Genomic DNA, 17,747 nt, shown 5'->3' with positions numbered 1-17,747 from the left:
GGTTAACCACAAGCCGGGGGAGTCCTGCTAAAGTACGCCAACTAGGATCCCCCGGGTGTCACCGCTCGGGGGCACCTCCCTAGGCTTAGGACAGGGCAACGCCCCCCGGAGTCCTCTACCAGACTACCCCTTTCTTTGGGGGAAGGTGATGCCACTTCCTTCCCCCCTTCATTTGCATAACAATTACCCCTGCCAATGCCTAACCGCCAAAACCAAGAAAGTTGTGACGTTTGCTACGAGGTAGGCAAAAAAACCCAAATGGCTGAAGATTTGCCAAACTGGAAAAATTCCTACCAGGCCCCTTGCGGCGACCAACCGAAGTCCATAGCAAGGTCAGAGCTAGCTAAACCTATGGGTGGGTGGGGTGGGAAACCGAATCAGCTGGAACGGGGCAAAGAGGGCGGTCCCCGGGTGCACCGGCCTTAAATATGCTAGGCCCCGCCTCCCCGGCCCACCGGTTGGCTGGCCGGGAAAGCGACGCGCCTGAGGATTCCCCTGCTGTCGTGGGGGCTAAACCAGCCCCCGCGTGCGTGGGAGGGGTGGGCCCACAACCCCACCTCCTCATGAACTCGGAAGTGGCTTTGTGTTTCCAATGTAGGGTTCCCCCCTCCTATAGAAAGTAGAAACTGGGATTTGCGGAGTTTCCCTATTCATAATGCTTTGCATTATTTTTGAGTTCCCCTCCTTTCTCCTGAAAATATTCAGTGTGGTGGGATCGCATGCACTGAACTTCTATCATCTCTTTCCTCAACTATTTCATACTTCCCAGACTTCCCACTCTCTATGCTATTTGACACAAGTTATTACATGATCCCACCAGGTCATATAAGTTGTGGAATCTTTCTTTCTCTGCCTCTTTGCTTTCTCAGCCAGTATATTTCCCAGTTCCTGCCCTGCCAGGTCTTGCCAAACAACCTTTCACACACATCACAGTGAGGGCATAGCTTACAAACATGGTGCGCGTTACGTTATGTTGCCAACAACTTAGCGAGCTCATCGATGGCATCAACTGAATTATGAAATGATTTGTCCTCGGTAAATATCAAAAAATGTTGCAATGCATGCAGTTCATTTGATCTTAAAACATATCAGGTATATAATCTACTGGGACTATTCAGTCTAGATAGTCCCCCATTTCACAATGTAATCCTTTTTCTTTTTCTTTTTGCAGCTGTATGCAAGAGTGGAAATTCTTGACCTTGAACTAGGGTTCAAGGAAGCATTTGCAAGCAGACCTATGGCTTGCTGAAATTGCACAGAGGACCAATAATCTCATTTCAATTTAAGATGAGTTTGTAAATCTTCTCTCTCCACATTTTCTCAGAGCCCTGAGAGAAATATTTGCTGAATTAACTGTAGTTCACTCTGTTATATTGGAGCTATGGAGCTGTGTTTGTAGTTGCAACGGTAGCGATCATAATAGTAATAATAGTAAATGGAAATGGACAAAATCATGTCTGAATATTTCTCCCCACATCCATGCATTTCCTGACAACACAGGCTGCTTGCTCGCTGTTAAAAAACTCAGGGCAAGCAATTTGTTCACAAGAATGGACCATTGATTTTTGCAACATGAGTCTCCCAGGAAGGTTGCTAGGTTCCAATCATTTGTAACAGAAAACTGAAATGTCATTTTCCATGGTACTTAAATATAATAATTAAACATCTGATCATTTCCGTCCCCTTAATTGCCCCCCACCCAAATCAATCAACTCATTCTGCCTCTGTGCTGTAGCCTGACACTCTTGTTTTCATGTTAATGGGGAGGCAGACATGGGTAAGGTTCTCAGGTGAGTATATTTGCATTTCTCTACATGAGGTTTTTCCCCCTGCATTTTTTTCAAATAATATATATCCTGTAGGTACCCACTACCATCTTGCAACCACGTTATACCCCCGTAGGTCACAATAGCTCTGTATCTAATTTCCGGAAGAAAATTGTTTTCTAATACTTTGTCCCAAGAGCAAAACACCGGTGAGATGGCGACCATAGCTCTTGATGGAGATATGAAAGCTGATTTGAGCAGAGGTTAACATACAATACCAACCATAGACCAAAGCCAGACTCTTGGTTCATTCATTAGAAACTTCAGAAGAAGAAGCAAAAGTGTGCCTGGTTGACTATAGCCTGAACCAAAGAGGTCATTTAAATGATCCTGGATTGATTTAGATATATATATTTACAGCGCATAATACCACACAGAAATTCTGCAGTTTCTAGTGATTAAAGCCCTATACATCCAAACATGTGAGGGCACAAACTGCACAGAATTCATATGTGCCACCTCCAATGTTCCTGTGCACAAGCCAGAACTCCTTCTATGCCACAACAAGTTTTGTGTGTCATGTATTCTACCTGAATGCTTAAATAGGGCTTTCAAAAGATGTCTTCTGTACCATGAAGTCATTAGGTGGCGTTAGGGCAAGCCTCTCTCTTTCTCTCAACCTCTGTCCCCCAGCTGCAATATGGAATATAATACGGACTTAACTTACAGGTTTGTTGGAAGAATTGCAAAAATCGCATGTGAAGCACTTAGAACGTGAAATTTACAGTACAAATTCCCATTGTTATTATTATTCTCTATATTATTAGATGGGATGCTGATGGCACTATGGGTTAAACCACAGAGCCTAGGACCTGCTGATCAGAAGGTCGGTGGTTCAAATCCCCACGACGGGGTGAGCTCCTGTTGCTCGGCCCTGCTCCTGCCAACCTAGCAGTTTGAAAGCACGTCAAAGTGCAAGTAGATAAATAGGTACCGCTCCGGTGGGAAGGTAAACGCTGTTTCCGTGCGCTGCTCTGGTTCGTCAGATGCGGCTTAGTCACACTGGCCACATGACCCGGAAGCTGTATGCCAGCTCCCTCAGCCAATAAAGCGATATGAGCGCTGCAACCCCAGAGTCGGTCGCGACTGGACCTAATGGTCAGGGTTCCCTTTACCTTTATATTATTAGATATATTCCTACATAGCTATATATTTAGGATTGTGGCTGAGAAGAATGGTGCAGGGAATCCAAAATCTTTTCAGCATTTCAAGTACCCTCTCAGTAAACGCAGAATGAGAATTGTTCACTATTTCTTGACCAGCTTCCCAACGGTACTCCATTTATCTTCGGAGGACAGTGAACTATGAGTTTCTTTCCCAGAAATATCTCCTCGATGACACAGTCCCCAAAGTTATTCCCTGGAAGAAATGCCTTTCTCTCTGAAAACTTGTGGACTGTCTGCCATCTGCTCATGCCAATTTATCAAAGTGACCCTCCCCAGCCCAGTTTAATTGTTCTGAAGCCAGCCTCCGATGAACACAATGGTGTCTCCACCAAGGACACATACATTTATTTAAATTGCTTACCAAAGTGACAGTGATAGATGAGAGTAACAAGTTCGCCTTGATCAACCACAAGCCTCCCCTATAACAATAAATACAAGCCGCACAGTAATATGGACCAAGCGTTCAGTTAAGCGAGTTGGCAGGAGAGATGTTTTATTTGAAGGGTGCACAATGCGATCGGTTTGAGGACTGAATAACAAACATTTCTTTGAGCAGATCCCACATGCTCAGGAAAAAAGAAAAGAAATGTATGTGGCACACTCCCCCTGGGATTGCAGCACTTCATATCACAGATGGGGAATAACATAATTAAATGCTCCCATGTAAATAAAAAAAAATCTCCTTTCCCCTGGAGAACCAGTCTATCAGAGATGAGAATTGTATCTCACAACATTTCCTTGATGCATTTGTTTTTAATATGGTAGTACAATTCTCCACCTGCCCCCAGTGCTGTCCATTGATGGAATAGTCGATGCGAGTATTGCATGTGTTCATTCCTGGATCTGATCCATCCCATTTGGACTTTAACTTGTAATGTGTTAAACACACACACACACAAATCCATTTGAATTGAAACACATATTTATATATATACATCACCACCCTACAGCATTTCAAAACATATTTCATGCCAATATATACATTTGGAAACATGCTTTCTATAAAATATGAATGTTTTGTGTATCCTGGTATATTTTTTGAGCCAATTTGCAAAATTCAGAGATGTGCGAAATCCCAAGGATTCCAGTCCATGTATCGGGTGTATTTTAGGCCAATTCACTTAAAACATATGGGCTGAGCAAATTCTCCTTCATCCCTAGTCTGAGGGAAGCTATACCACATGCTTTCTCAGAACACACACAAGTGGGTATTTGAGAATGTTGAATCTGCTGGGATTCGAATTGTGAAAGGCATCTTCGTGGTCTTCTTCCAGATTGCCTGGTCCTTGTCGCACACCAACAAAAGGAACTTTGCCTTGAAGGTTAAGCTTAAAGTTCTTGTTGCTACGTAAGTGACAGATGTGGAGTCTATGAGAGCTGTACAATTTGGCTTATTGTTGGGGGCCTGAATGCGTCTCACACCCATGCACAATAATCTGTTGGAGAAGTATTCCACAAGTAGGTCTTAATGAGAGAAGTACATAATAGATCTATGATGGGATTTCTGCAATGTAATTGGCCCTCCTAGCTTGCCATCTAGACAGTATCAGAGACATCACTTTGCCAACAAAGGTCCGTATAGTTAAAGCTATGGTTTTCCCAGTAGTAATGTATGGAAGTGAGAGCTGGACCATAAATAAGGCTGGTCGCCGAAGAATTGATGCTTTTGAACTATGGTGCTGGAGGAGACTCTTGAGAGTCCCATGGACTGCAAGAAGATCAAACGTATCCATTCTGAAGGAAATCAGCCCTGAGTGCTCACTGGAAGGACAGATCCTGAAGCTGAGGCTCCAATACTTTGGCCAACTCATGAGAAGAGAAGACTCCCTGGAAAAGACCCTGATGTTGGGAAAGATTGAGGGCACAAGGAGAAGGGGACGACAGAGGACGAGATGGTTGGATAGTGTTCTCGAAGCTGCCAGCATGAGTTTGACCAAACTGCGGGAGGCAGTGGAAGACAGGAGTGCCTCTGGTCCATGGGGTCACGAAGAGTCGGACACGACTAAATGACTAAACAACAACAGCTTGCCATACCAGGAACTGCTGAGACAACCTTTAAGCAGTGCGCTGTTTGGTTTCAGTTCTGCATTACAAGCAGCAACCTGTTGCATCACTTGTTTCCTCCACAAACTGTTTTACATTGAAACTGTTGTTTATGCATCCTCTGTGTGACCTCCTCTTCATGATATTTTCCCAGTTTCCCAACATCATTTTTTTCCTTTTTTTTTCTTTAAGCAATGGGGGAGAGAGAGAGAGAGAGAGAGTTCCAGCCTGCCCTTCTTGTGCATGTTATGAGATGGAGAGCACATTACAAACAAGAAAAGTTTTTGCAATACATGCAACAAAAAGCATTACTTCACACTTCAGCAAGGGTGACACTGAGCCAATGCTAAGCCCTTTGAACGACGTCAATGGAAGACAAGGAGCATGTGGTTAGCTCTCCCATAATCAAAGAGAAGTAAACGTGGTCAGCTTTAGCAGGTTAGTGCTCCAATTTGGGTAAACAGGTACATATATTTCCATGCTACACTTGAAAAAGAACTAGATCTACTTAAGTCAAGTGGCCTGATTTGTAAAAACAAACCCCAAACCCAATGTTGCATGTGGCTAACATAAGATTGGTGTTTGGTACATAATGTGCGAAGACTTTCACCCTTTACATCTTGACAGTTTCCATCATTTCTTCCAATTCTCTGGGAAAGAATGTTCTCCTCTGAAGGCATGTCCACGGTGTCATCACTGTGTGTGTCACTGTAACTTCCCTAGTGCCGTAAGCAAAAGCTGTACCTGGGTTGGCATCACTCCAACAATTGTGTTGACACCATGCGACTTTCATTTCCTGTCTCCTTCCTGCCCTAGGCAGTCAAATCGCATATAATTTCCATGCTTTGGCACAGCATTAGAGCTCCCGAGTTAAACGAATGACTGCTAATTATGATGGTCATGGCAGGTTGGCTTAATAAGTATTCAGGGCGGAAAGACAATGTTTTGAATGAGAAAGTTTCAAATGCAACAGCCTTTCCAATGACTTGCAATGGGGTTATGAGGCTGGCATTTGGAAAGCATTGGACAATAATCTAGGACAATGAGATGGGGAGTTTTGTTGACTCCAATGTGCTAATATTTGCATTCAGACACCAAAGCGGGGATATAGGAGCATCTAAAGGACTATCTTACCCTCAGGGTTGGGGAAAGAGCCAAAGGATTTGTCACTATCTAGTTCACCTATTTGTGTCTCTTTCCCCCAATTGTCACTGCACGGGTATATAATAATAAAAAATAAAAAAATAAAAAATAAAAATAATATTTATACCCCACCCATCTGGCTGGGTTTCCCCATCCACTCTGGGCAGCTTCCAACAGAATATTAAAATACAATAGTCTATTAAACATTAAAAGCTTCCCTAAACAGGGCTGCCTTCAGATGTCTTCTAAAAGTTTGGTAGTTGTTCTCTTTGACATCTGGTGGGAGGGCTTCCACAGGGCAGGCGCCACTACCGAGAAGGCCTTCTGCCTGGTTCCCTGTAGCTTGGCTTCTCGCAGTGAGGGAACCACCAGAAGGCCCTCGGCACTGGACCTCAGTGTCCGGGTAGAACGATGGGGGTGGAGACACTCCTTCAGATATACTGGACCGACGCTGTTTAGGGCTTTAAAGGTCAGCACCAACACTTTGAATTGTGCTCGGAAACGTACTGGGAGCCAATGTAGGTCACCAGTCTATATGAAGAACTAACTCTCCCTCAGAGGAGGGGAAAAGAAATAAATTCAAGGAATTGACACCACCCAACTCTCTTCTCCCAACTGCCACCACAGGAGTATCTGAATGATCATGCACTGAGGGGGATGGGAGAAGAAAGAAACCTGGAGATTTGTCCCCCAGCCAGCTCTCAAAATGGCTTGCCCCTCATCCAACTGCAACCATGAATGACTTTCTTGAAGAAAGTTCAGCTTTGTCCCTATGCACCCAATGAATGTTTGAAAAGGCAGTTTCCCATGACGCCTGTAATGGCTTTAGGGGTTGCTTGTGCGTAAGTTGCCGCCGCTCTGGGCTAGGTTGGCTGGTTAAACCATTTCTCGCTGGAAGTCTTCTGCGCAGGGAGGGCGTGGGTAGCGGAGGACCTGTGCTCTCCCCGCTGGTGTCCAGTGAAGAGTCCCAGAGCCTGCTCTCTGCTTCCCCCATTGGCCCCCCTCTATCCCTGGTGTTGCGCTGATTTTCTTCCCCAACCGGAGACCTGCCTGTCTCCCTGCTTGGCCCCTCTCCAGCATCGCTGTGGAGCCTCGCCTCCTCCTCCAGTTCCGATGGCAGTTCCCTGACAACGCCTAAATAGGTAAAGGTAAAGGTAAAGGACACCTGGATGGTTAAATCCAGTCAAAGTAGACTATGGGGTTGCAGCGCTCATCTCGCTATCAGGCTGAGGGAGCAGGCGTTTGTCCACAGACAGCTTTCCGGGTCATGTGGCCAGCATGACTAAACCGCTACTGGCGCAATGGAACACTGTGACGGAAACGCCATTTATATTCTTGCTGCCGTGGTACCTATTTATCTACTTTAACTGGTGTGCTTTTGAACTGCTAGGTTGGCAGGAGCTGGGACAGAGTAACGGGAGCACACTCCATTGTGGGGATTTGAACTGCTGACCTTCGGATCAGAAAGCCCAAGAGGGCTTTTCCTTTACCTTCATGTCTAGATAGAGAAGCACTGGGTGCTGAGGATTTATCTCATTACCTTTTAGACCATGGGTAGGCAAACTAAGGCCCAGGGACCAGATCTAGCCCAATCACCTTCTCAATCCGGCCTGCAGATGGTCTGGGAATCAGCATGTTTTTACATGAGTAGAATATGCCCTTTTATTTAAAATGCATCTCTGGGTTATTTGTGGGGCATAGGAATTCGTTCTTTTTTTATTTCCAAAATATAGTCCGCCCCCCCCCCACAAGGTCTGAGGAACAGTGGACCGGCCCCCTGCTGAAAAAGTTTGCTGACCCCTGTTTTAGACTGTTCATTGTAAGCCGATATTAGGGTTAAAAGCTTATATCATAGTCTGTGCTGACTCTACTTGTCTCCAATGGATGGAACTGTGATAGAAAATTGACTGTTTTAGTCTTGGCTGCCTCTACAATTCCTGGACTAATGAATGTTGGTATATCATTTGGGGGGAAATGAAATTGCCATAGCCTCAATTTCATATTCCATTTTTATTTTTGTTCTGTTTGGTGGTTTGTTTTCAGTTATGCTATGGCCCTTGGGGAAAGCTAATACATCTGGTTTGCACAGAAGCATTTGTGTGACGGCATTTCATGTCAATATATGCGATGAACAAGTGGGAAATGTTACAATCCTCTCTGCATGCTGATAGGCAGATCCATGTTCATCTATGTGTAGAAAGATTTGGAACAAATGTCTTGGGTTTCTTGCAATAAGAAACTTCTGTGAAAATCTGGTGGTTATTCCAGTGCCTGAGAGCATGGCATGTCTACTTCTAAATTTTCAGAGACTGCGTATGCAAAATCTGTTTAGGTTTTCTTTCTGTGGACAGTCCTACATGGTGAAAAGGGATATCACTTGCATTTAACTATGTAGCAACACCTGCTCGTTTTGTTTCAGTTAGAGGCACATGAAAGGTTCTTTAAGTTTAAGGCGCTTGACAACATTTTTTTTTTAACCGTCCGCAGTGAGTAAGCTTGCCAAATGAACTGCTTTATCAAGCTCCTTTGGCTCTATATAACATGCTTTGACGTGTTCCAGAAGCTCAGAGACGCACCCAAAATTTCTACAATGTTTTCATCACATGTCATACTGACACCCAGTTTCCTACCAAATATAATGTGGGGGGGAGGAGGTTAAATTTTTTAAAAGTGTTTTTGCAGGGAAGGATTACATGTCCTGGGCATTTTTATATGAGAGGGGGGGGAGGGGGGGAGGGACACGGACACACAGAAACTTGAGGTTTTTTTATTTAAAAAAAACTTTTTGTTGTTGCTTTTATTGCAAAGCAAAGGCTCTGCTCGGATCAAAGGGTGCATAGCTGTCACATCCTTCTCATGTTGCCCTCCCTGAGCCACTCAGCGAGGCTGGGATGATCCTAGCCTCGCAAAGCAGACCGGGGCTGGCATCGCGTTGGCGGCGAGAGTTGGGCTGGTGCTCCCTGTCCCCCCAGGGGGCATGTATGCGCCCACCCTGGGCACAATGAAGACATGCTCCTCTGCTGCCACCTTACATTGTTGTCTGTCTTCGAGGGGCAGTGCAAGTGTGATGATGTCATGGCACACATTTGCTTCATCAGCAAGTCACAGGAAAGAAAGTGGTCACAGACAAAAAGGTAGTAGCTCTGTGCGTTTCATAACATTCAAGCAGATCCTCAGCCACGTTTTCGTTACAGGGCTACTGGTCTCTTAGCCTCATCCCCCACAACACACATCTGTAATGTGGGCATAATAGCAGACCTTCCAAGTGTCCCTGTTTTCCAGGGACAGCCCCATCTCAGTTTCTGATCTGATCCCAGAATGTCCCGCTGTTCCTTAGAATGTCCCTATTTACATCGGCCAAATGTTGGAGGATATGATAGAACGTCCTTATAGAAGAAGAAGAAGAAGAAGAAGAAGAAGAAGAAGAAGAAGAAGAAGAAGAAGAAGTTGTTATTATTTATACCTCGCCCATCTGGCTGGGTTTCCCCAGCCACTCCGGGTGGCTTCCAACTGAATATTAAAATCAATACAGCATCAGACATTAAAAACTTCCCTAAACAGGGCCGCCTTCAGTTGTCTTTAAAAAGTAAAATAGTTGTTTATTGCCTTGACATCTGCTGGGAAGGCGTTCCACAGGGCAGGCACCACTACTGAGAAGGCCCTCTGCCCTGTAACCTCACTTCTCACAGTGAGGGAACCGCCAGAAGGCCCTCGGCGCTGGACCTCAGTGTCCGGGCTGGATGATGGGGGTGGAGATGCTCCTTCAGGTATACAGGTCCGAGGCCATTTAGGACTTTAAAGGTCAGCACCAACACTTTGAATTGTGCTCGGAAATGTCCTTATTTTCATCAGAGAAATGTTGATGAGTATGGAGTAATCCAACCCCCAAGATCTCCAGGTATAGGGCGATCTATAAATTCTAATGATGATGATGATGTTGATGATGATGGCAGCCCTGTATGGGGAAGGTTTTTTTAATGTTTATTGCTTTATTTTGTTTTTATATTTGTTGAAGGCTGCCCAGGGTGGATGGGGCAACCCAGACAGATGGGTGGGGTATAAAACAACAACAACAACGAAAAAGGACATCCCTATTTTTGTCTGATAAAGCGTGTTCTCCTTCACGGAGATTACGTGTTGCGGTGGGGGACGCCAGGACACTCCAAAGTTGGGGGCGGGCTAATTGATTGTTGGCCACTGATGCGATTGGGGCTTCCCTTGTTGCTGGGAAGAAGTTAATGTTGTCATTTGTTGATTGACAGCCAGAAATGCTAAAACTCCTTGCACGAGGCTAGGGCTTCCTCTTTTCGCTCCGTGCATCGGATTGCCCGTCCCCCCTCCCTAGAATTAGGATTGTTCACTTTGACCTTGCTATGCCTGTCATGGGGTCGTCTGCTCTTGGGGCAGGGGCCCGGTAGGAATTTTGTCCATCTGGCTGATTGGCTGGGGCCATTTGGTTTTTGCCTACTGCGTAGCAAATCGTCACAACTTGTAAGTTTCGTGGTTAGGCATTGGTTTATGGTTTGGTTGGTTGAGGGGCATGGATTGCCTGTGCCTGCCCCTCTAATGCTGCTGCTGCAAGGGATTCAGTTAAAGGAATCGGGGGCTAACTATTGCTTGTCCACTCTGACAAGGGGGCTCGGGCCATAGCAATGAGCTCCTGGTTGCATTTGGGGATGGCTGAGGGCAGCTTCCCTGCGCCGACACTACCCCCAAGTGTATTCCCCTTTTCTGATTTTCGCATCGTGCAGAATGTCAGTCTGTCCCCCACGGTGGGGGCAGATAGTCGCAACCAATGCCTAAGCAACCACTCACAAATTTGTATTTTAATAAAGTTGTGGCCAAAATTATGCCAAAAATCTTAAACAAAAATTCTGTGTGATGTGTGAGTTATTGGGGTGGCCCTGGGGACCTCGACACGCAAATGTTGGAGGGTATGTAATAACACTGGTTAGTAGTGTGACGATCTGAAATGAAGTATAGGCCAGGGGTTATTAAAAAATAACATGATGCAGCAGACAGCTCTGATCATGTCTGCATTTAGACTTCAGCAGTTCTCGCTTAACAAGATTGGCAATGAAGCAAACAACAAAAGCAACAAAAACCACCTGTGCCAGGTTAAACAAGTTCAGTATGACTTGGCCTAGCTGTGGGCCAACACCACGCCCAACTGCAGGGAAGCTCCGAGGGCCAATGCTGAGGACATTTCAAAGAAAATGTCGACTGGGAGAGACTTGGCATAGAAATCACACCAATTGGAGGTTCTCTAGACAAATAGTTCATCACATGGGATAACAGTACTTGGAATGTGCCACTTTAGACTGCAAAGTGGAACGAATGCAAGATTGGACTGTCCTCCATAAAAAAGGGAGACGTGTGAAATTTTAGTGGCTAAAATTACTAGGCATTTTGTTCTACATTTTCAAAACAAATCCCCCCCCCCAAGAAAAAGTCCTACCTACAGGCTCACAATTGACATTAGGAACAGTAAGAAAGGAGATGGAGAATGCCAAACATTTAGTTTTCTATGTCCAAGAATCCCCCCCCCCAATTTAGCTAATTATTTTCCCTAAATATTTCCCAATTGAATATTCACTCCCCACCCCAGTACGAAGTGGTACAGTCCAGGAACAATCTTCCTATATCTTGAACAGTTTGTCTAGTGAGCCCCTGTGTGCATCAGGTTTCCTGCAAATAAGCTGCACCAATGCAAACTCAGCCAGGAGATTATTTTGCACGCACAAAGCATGCACACACACACACGCACACTTCAACAGATTGGACCCTCAGCTAGGATGCAACACAATGCATGAAACTAATGGCTGCTAAGCTGTTCACAAAGAGCTCTTGCAGTTTGTCAACACAATCTCCCCAGTGGCATCCTGGGACCGACTTGCCTTTGTCCTGGAATGAACCCACATCCGCAGCTGCCACTGAGAATATAGCATTGATATACAGCAGGAGCGCACTGTGAATCGTCTGCCAGTAATTAGCATCATTTTTATTTTTTTTATTTTTTTGCTGCTGCAGTATAGGTCAGCTTGATCTAGGCTCAACAGGGAGGCAGCTGTCACAGTACCTAGGAAAATAATAATAATATTCTCTTTGCCGAATACAAATCAGTCACCGCTGGTCCACCTCTCCGCCCACGCAAATGTCATGTCTGCACGCCTCGTAAGGAGGCAAGAAGCATTTCCAAGTAGCAGGAACATATCGGGAGATATTCACTCCCAAGTTTGTGAATCAGCTCCTCTGCTTCAGACTTGCGGCCCTCCAGATGTGTTGGACTCCAAGTCCCATCTGTCCCAGCCAGCCCGGCCAGTGATAAGAAATGATGGGAGTTGTATTCCAGCAAAATTTGGAGGACCACAGCTCCCCCGTCCCAGATGCTTTCAAAAGTGAGTGTGGAATGCATAGCCACCAAGTGTCCCGATTTTCTTGGGACAGTCCCGGAATTACGAAATTACGAAAGTCATCCAGGCTTCTGATTTGATCCCAGGACATCCCTGTTTTGCCTAACAGTGCTGCTGTCAGGGACTGGGCAGAGGAGGAGTAATGGTGGACAACACCTCCCCATCCTGACCCTCCCAGGAAAGAGGAAGAGGAAGACATTATAGATCTACAAGAGGGGTGTGCGGGAGGTCGCAGCTCAGAGGCAGATGAGGGGGAAAGTTGGGAAATAATGGGACAGGAGGAACAGGCAGAGAAGAAACAGCAGCTGGCTGACATGCTGTCACTAGAAAACATTCCAGACCCACCAACTCCCAGAACCCGGTGAGCCTTAAAAGTAGGAGAGCAAAGAGCTCAAAGACAGAGGGCACCTGTAGCCTCGGTCCAGTATATCTGGAGCATCTCCATCGTTCTACCCTGACACTGAGGTCCAGCGCCGAGGGCCTTCTGGCGGTTCCCTCACTGCGAGAAGCTAAGTTAAAGGAAACCAGGCAGAGGGCCTTCTTGGTAGTGGCGCCCGCCCTGTGGAACGCCCTCCCACCAGATGTCAAAGAGAAAAACAATTACCAGACTTTTAGACGACATCCGAAGGCAGCCCTGTTTAGGGAAGCTTTTAATGTTTGAGGCATTACTGTATTTTAATATTGTGTTGGAAGCCGCCCAGAGTAGCTGGGAAAACCCAGCCAGATGGGCGGGGTATAAATAATAATAATAATAATAATAATAATAATAATAATAATAATGGCAGCACCCGTAGAGGAGATGATGAGAATGACGAATGAGGAAGTGGGAGAGAAGGAGATGGAGATTCACTCAAGACAACACCATTATCCAAGAGCCTGGGTTCTATAGCATCTCTTCGTAAAGTTTGAAATAAAAAAGGAGTGTAAAAAACTTTTCCTTGTCTTTAGACTTTCTTGGGCAACCAGCCAGGAGCTGCTGGCAGCAACCTGACAGCTGCTGCCACTGAGCTCACGAAGGAGGATGAGCCATCACTTGTCTCAAGCGGCGGCGGCAATAAGGAAGTATCCTTTTGCCTTGCCATGGCCGCTGTGGTAGGCTCCCCCCTTGGGCAGCTCATAGAGACTGCTGGATAGCAGGCAAGGAGGAGAGGCTGCCATCACCGATGCCCAGCCTTGCATGATGCACTAGTTCTGAGGGCAGTACCACCCTGGATGGGAAGAAATAGCCTAACTACTGTTGTCTATGCTCTGGTCACCTCAAGGTTAGATTGCTGCAACACGTCACACATAGGGCTGCCTCTGAAGACGGTTCAGAAACTTCAGCTGGTGCAGAATTCAGTGGTCAGGTTGCTCACCGGAGCAAGATGGTTTGAACATATTACACCGATCCTGGTCCGACTGCACTGGCTACCAATTAGTTTCCAGGCCCAATTCAAAGTGCTGGTTCTGACCTATAAAGCCTTAAATGCCTCAGGACCTCAATACCTCAAGGACCGCCTCTTCCCGTATGAACCTACCTGGACTCTGAGATCATCTCCTGAAGCCCTACTTCGTGTGCCTCCTCCATGAGAGGTCCGGAGTGTGGCAACACGAGAACAGGGCCTTCTCTGCAGTGGCTCCCCATCTGTGGAATGCTCTCCCCAGGGAAGTTCGCCTGATGCCTTTATTATACACCTTTAGGTGCCAGGCAAAAATGTTCCTTTTTAGCCAGGCCTTTGGTTGATCCGATTTACATCCTATGCCCTTTTAAAATGTGTTTTTTGGGTGGGTGGGGGGAGCTATTGGGTTGTTGTTTTTATTTTTACTTTATATATTGTGAATCTTTTCTGTGAACTGCCCGGAGACCTCTGGGTATAGGGCAGTATATAAATAAAATAAAACAAAACAAAATAAAATAAAATGGAGCAGAGCAGAGTGCAAGGAGTCTTGAATGCGCCTCTCTCTCCCTCTCTTTGTGCATCCACATCTAATTTTGCCCCTTTCTAAAACTGGTTTTATTGGTGTGTGTTTTTCTTTTTGTAAATCTTCCAAAGAATAAAATATAAAATCGGGATTACACAGTTTTCTCATGACAGTGTTGGGCATGTGTGCTGTGTCCCATTGGTTAATGGATGGTGGCACTTGCCCTTCTTCTGATAGGAAATGATCTGTGAAGAGATGCCCAAAAATGGAGCGTTGAGGAGGGTCCATGTGGGGGGGGGCTGAGCAATGTCCCTATCTTCATCTAAGAATCGTTGGAGGGTATGGGATTGTGCGGGGTTTTTTAAGGAGAATTGTGCACGGCTTTAAAAAATAAACTTTGAAGGCAAAGTTTTTATTACAGTGAAACCCCGGTTTCTTTTCGTTTTGTTTTTTTAAAGCAAACATTAAAGTATTCAGAGAGAGAGAGAGAGAGAGAGAGAATAAGAGACCAGGAAAAATTTTAATATAAAGATTCAAACCTTTGTAGGGGCAATGCATAATTTCAGGCACGGGGGTGACGATTTAATGACAAGGTGGAATAAAAGGACTTTGCTTTTATTTGGATGATGCACTAAGTATAAAAGGCTGCTCAGGGCAAAAAAATCCGGCTCATCCTGTGTAGGTGTGCCAGGGAGAGAAAGGAGCCAAGGGAGACAATCGCTCCTTCTCATGCACCTGTAAGAAGCAGACTGACGCCACTGGGGCTTGGAGAAAGGGTGATGCTGGATATCACCCATCCTGCAGAGCCAGAAAAAGCTTCTGTTTTGCTGCATCGGTGAATATGAATGGTGAATATCCCTTTCGCTCTCCATCTTTGGGACTTCCCATAACCCATGTTTTCTCCGATCGGGTGCAGGAGTTAATCCTGGAAAGAAAGGGATCGAGATCTCAACCTCCTGTTGGTGAGGTTCTCATCTTGGTGATAATGGGATAAAGCACAACCTTATAGGGTTAGAGTAAGGTTACCAGACGTCCCCATTTCCTGGGGACAGTCCCCGGATTTACAAATCAGTCCCCTGACAAAGTCCATCAATAATAATAATAATAATAATAATAATAATAATAATAATAATAATTTATTATTTATACCCCACCCATCTGGCTGAGTTTCCCAGCCACTCTGGGCGGCTCCCAATCAAGTGTTAAAAACAGTACAGCGTTAAATATTAAAAACTTCCCTGAACAGGGCTGCCTTAAGATGCCTTCTGAATGTCAGGTAGTTGTTTATCTCTTTGACATCTGAAGGGAGGGCGTTCCACAGGGCGGGCGCCACTATCGAGAAGGCCCTCTGTCTGGTTCCTTGTAGCTTCACTTCTCGCAATGAAGGAACAGCCAGAAGGCCCTCGGCGCTGGATCTCAGTGTCCGGGCTGAACGATGGGGGTGGAGACGCTCCTTCAGGTATACTGGACCGAGGCAGTTTAGGGCTTTAAAGGTCAGCACCAACACTTTGAATTGCGCTCAGAAACGTACTGGGAGCCAATGCAGATCTCTCAGAACCGGTGTTATGTGGTCCCGGCGGCCACTCCCAGTCACCAGTCTAGCTGTCTATCTATCTAGTAGGAAGTTGAAAAGTGCCCCCGATTCATTGAAAAAAAATCTGGTAACCTTAGGTAAGAGGGCAGCGACAATGCAGACACTACTGGAACGTAGTAACATTGGTATTGTAGAGTGCTGTGCTGAACACACAAGGGATACACTTGTGGCATGGGTGGGGTTGAGGGAGACAAGACAGGGAAGGTTAAGCAACTGACATTTTGCCCCTTTCACATATTCTATGACCGCATGGACCCCCTAACCCAGGGGTGAAGGTGCCTTGGCCGGTGCTCCAAAGCCAAGGAGAGTGGGCAGCAGTGTTGCCACGATTCTCCTCTCTCCAGGGTGGAGGTGCTGTCAGGAGCTGAGCCTACACCCGAGTAGGACCCTGGCAGAGACACATGCCCGACTGGCATGTTCTCTCACTCCTAGCCGATCATTCGGGAGCTTCAAAAGCTTTCTTCAGCCCGAACATCACAGCAATCGATGCCAACTGACACTGGCACAATTAGGGATCCGCAGAGTTTGTGCATCATGTGTAACAGACCTCCGCAACTCAGCATTTTGGCTAATCTACTTTATTTACATATAAACATACACGGAGCACTGCAACATGGCTCCCTCTCTCTCTAGCATCAGACAGGAAAGAGAGAAAGAGCAAAGGACAATAGTCCCACTTCATGGAACACAGTAACACAAGCATCCTGCCTCCATCACTTCCCACTTTGTGGAGTCAAAACATATACAGTCATGTGATAGACAACAATCCCATGACTGCAATCATGGAGCAGGAATTCTAACAGGTGCCACAGCCAGTGCACCGCAGCTGAGGAGAGCAGGCAGCCGTGTTGTCACGATTCTCCTCTCTCCTCTTCTGGGTCAGATTTGCCCTGGGAGTGGAGCTGGTGGCATTGGGCCAATTCAGGCTGGGGGTGCCTGGTCGTGCCTCCTCAAAAAAAAAAAAAAAAAAGGACCTGGAGCCACGCTCCCCACCACCATGCTACGCCAAAAATTTCTCCCACTTTTTTTGTTTTTTACCATTCTCCTTCAATTAATAGGAACAGAAGCTACATGTGAAAATTGTGAAAGGGGAGAGAATATTTCAAATCAATGGAATCAGTTGGTTCCAGGCCTAATTCCCAACATCTCTAGATAGGGTTGGGAGAGCTTCCTTCCTAAAACCCTGTAGAATCACTGCCTGCCAATGTAGACATTATTCAACTCCATGGACCCATGATCTGACTTAGTATCAGGCAATGGTACTGCTCATTGACCATAGCAAAGAGATGGACTGATTTATATGACAGCTTCCTATATTTCTATGACTGAAAACTGTGGAGAGAGGGAATATATAGTCAACAGTGTTGGGTTACAACTGTATCCTATGTGGTTCTCAACCTATCTGAAGTTGTTCACCTGCTGAATTCAATTTGCAGAAGGAAACTTAGTACTCATTTCAGTGACATGTCACCAGGACGGGGGCTAAAATAATAATAATAATATGAAAAGCATGACATTTAACTCATTATGGCAGCCGAGTTACTCACATTAAAAAAAAAAAGCTTTCTACAAGAATAGAAGTCTCTTTTATCTCGAGTGAGTCACTTTGCCAGTCATCCTTTTTTGGTAGCAAAGTCCTGGGTTTATTTTGGGATTTTCG

This window comes from Podarcis filfolensis (genome assembly GCF_964270895.1).
Source record: "Podarcis filfolensis genome assembly, chromosome: 10".
Classification (NCBI taxonomy): domain Eukaryota; kingdom Metazoa; phylum Chordata; class Lepidosauria; order Squamata; family Lacertidae; genus Podarcis; species Podarcis filfolensis.
The sequence above is the reverse complement of the archived record's forward strand: the minus strand, read 5'-3'. Positions refer to the sequence as shown.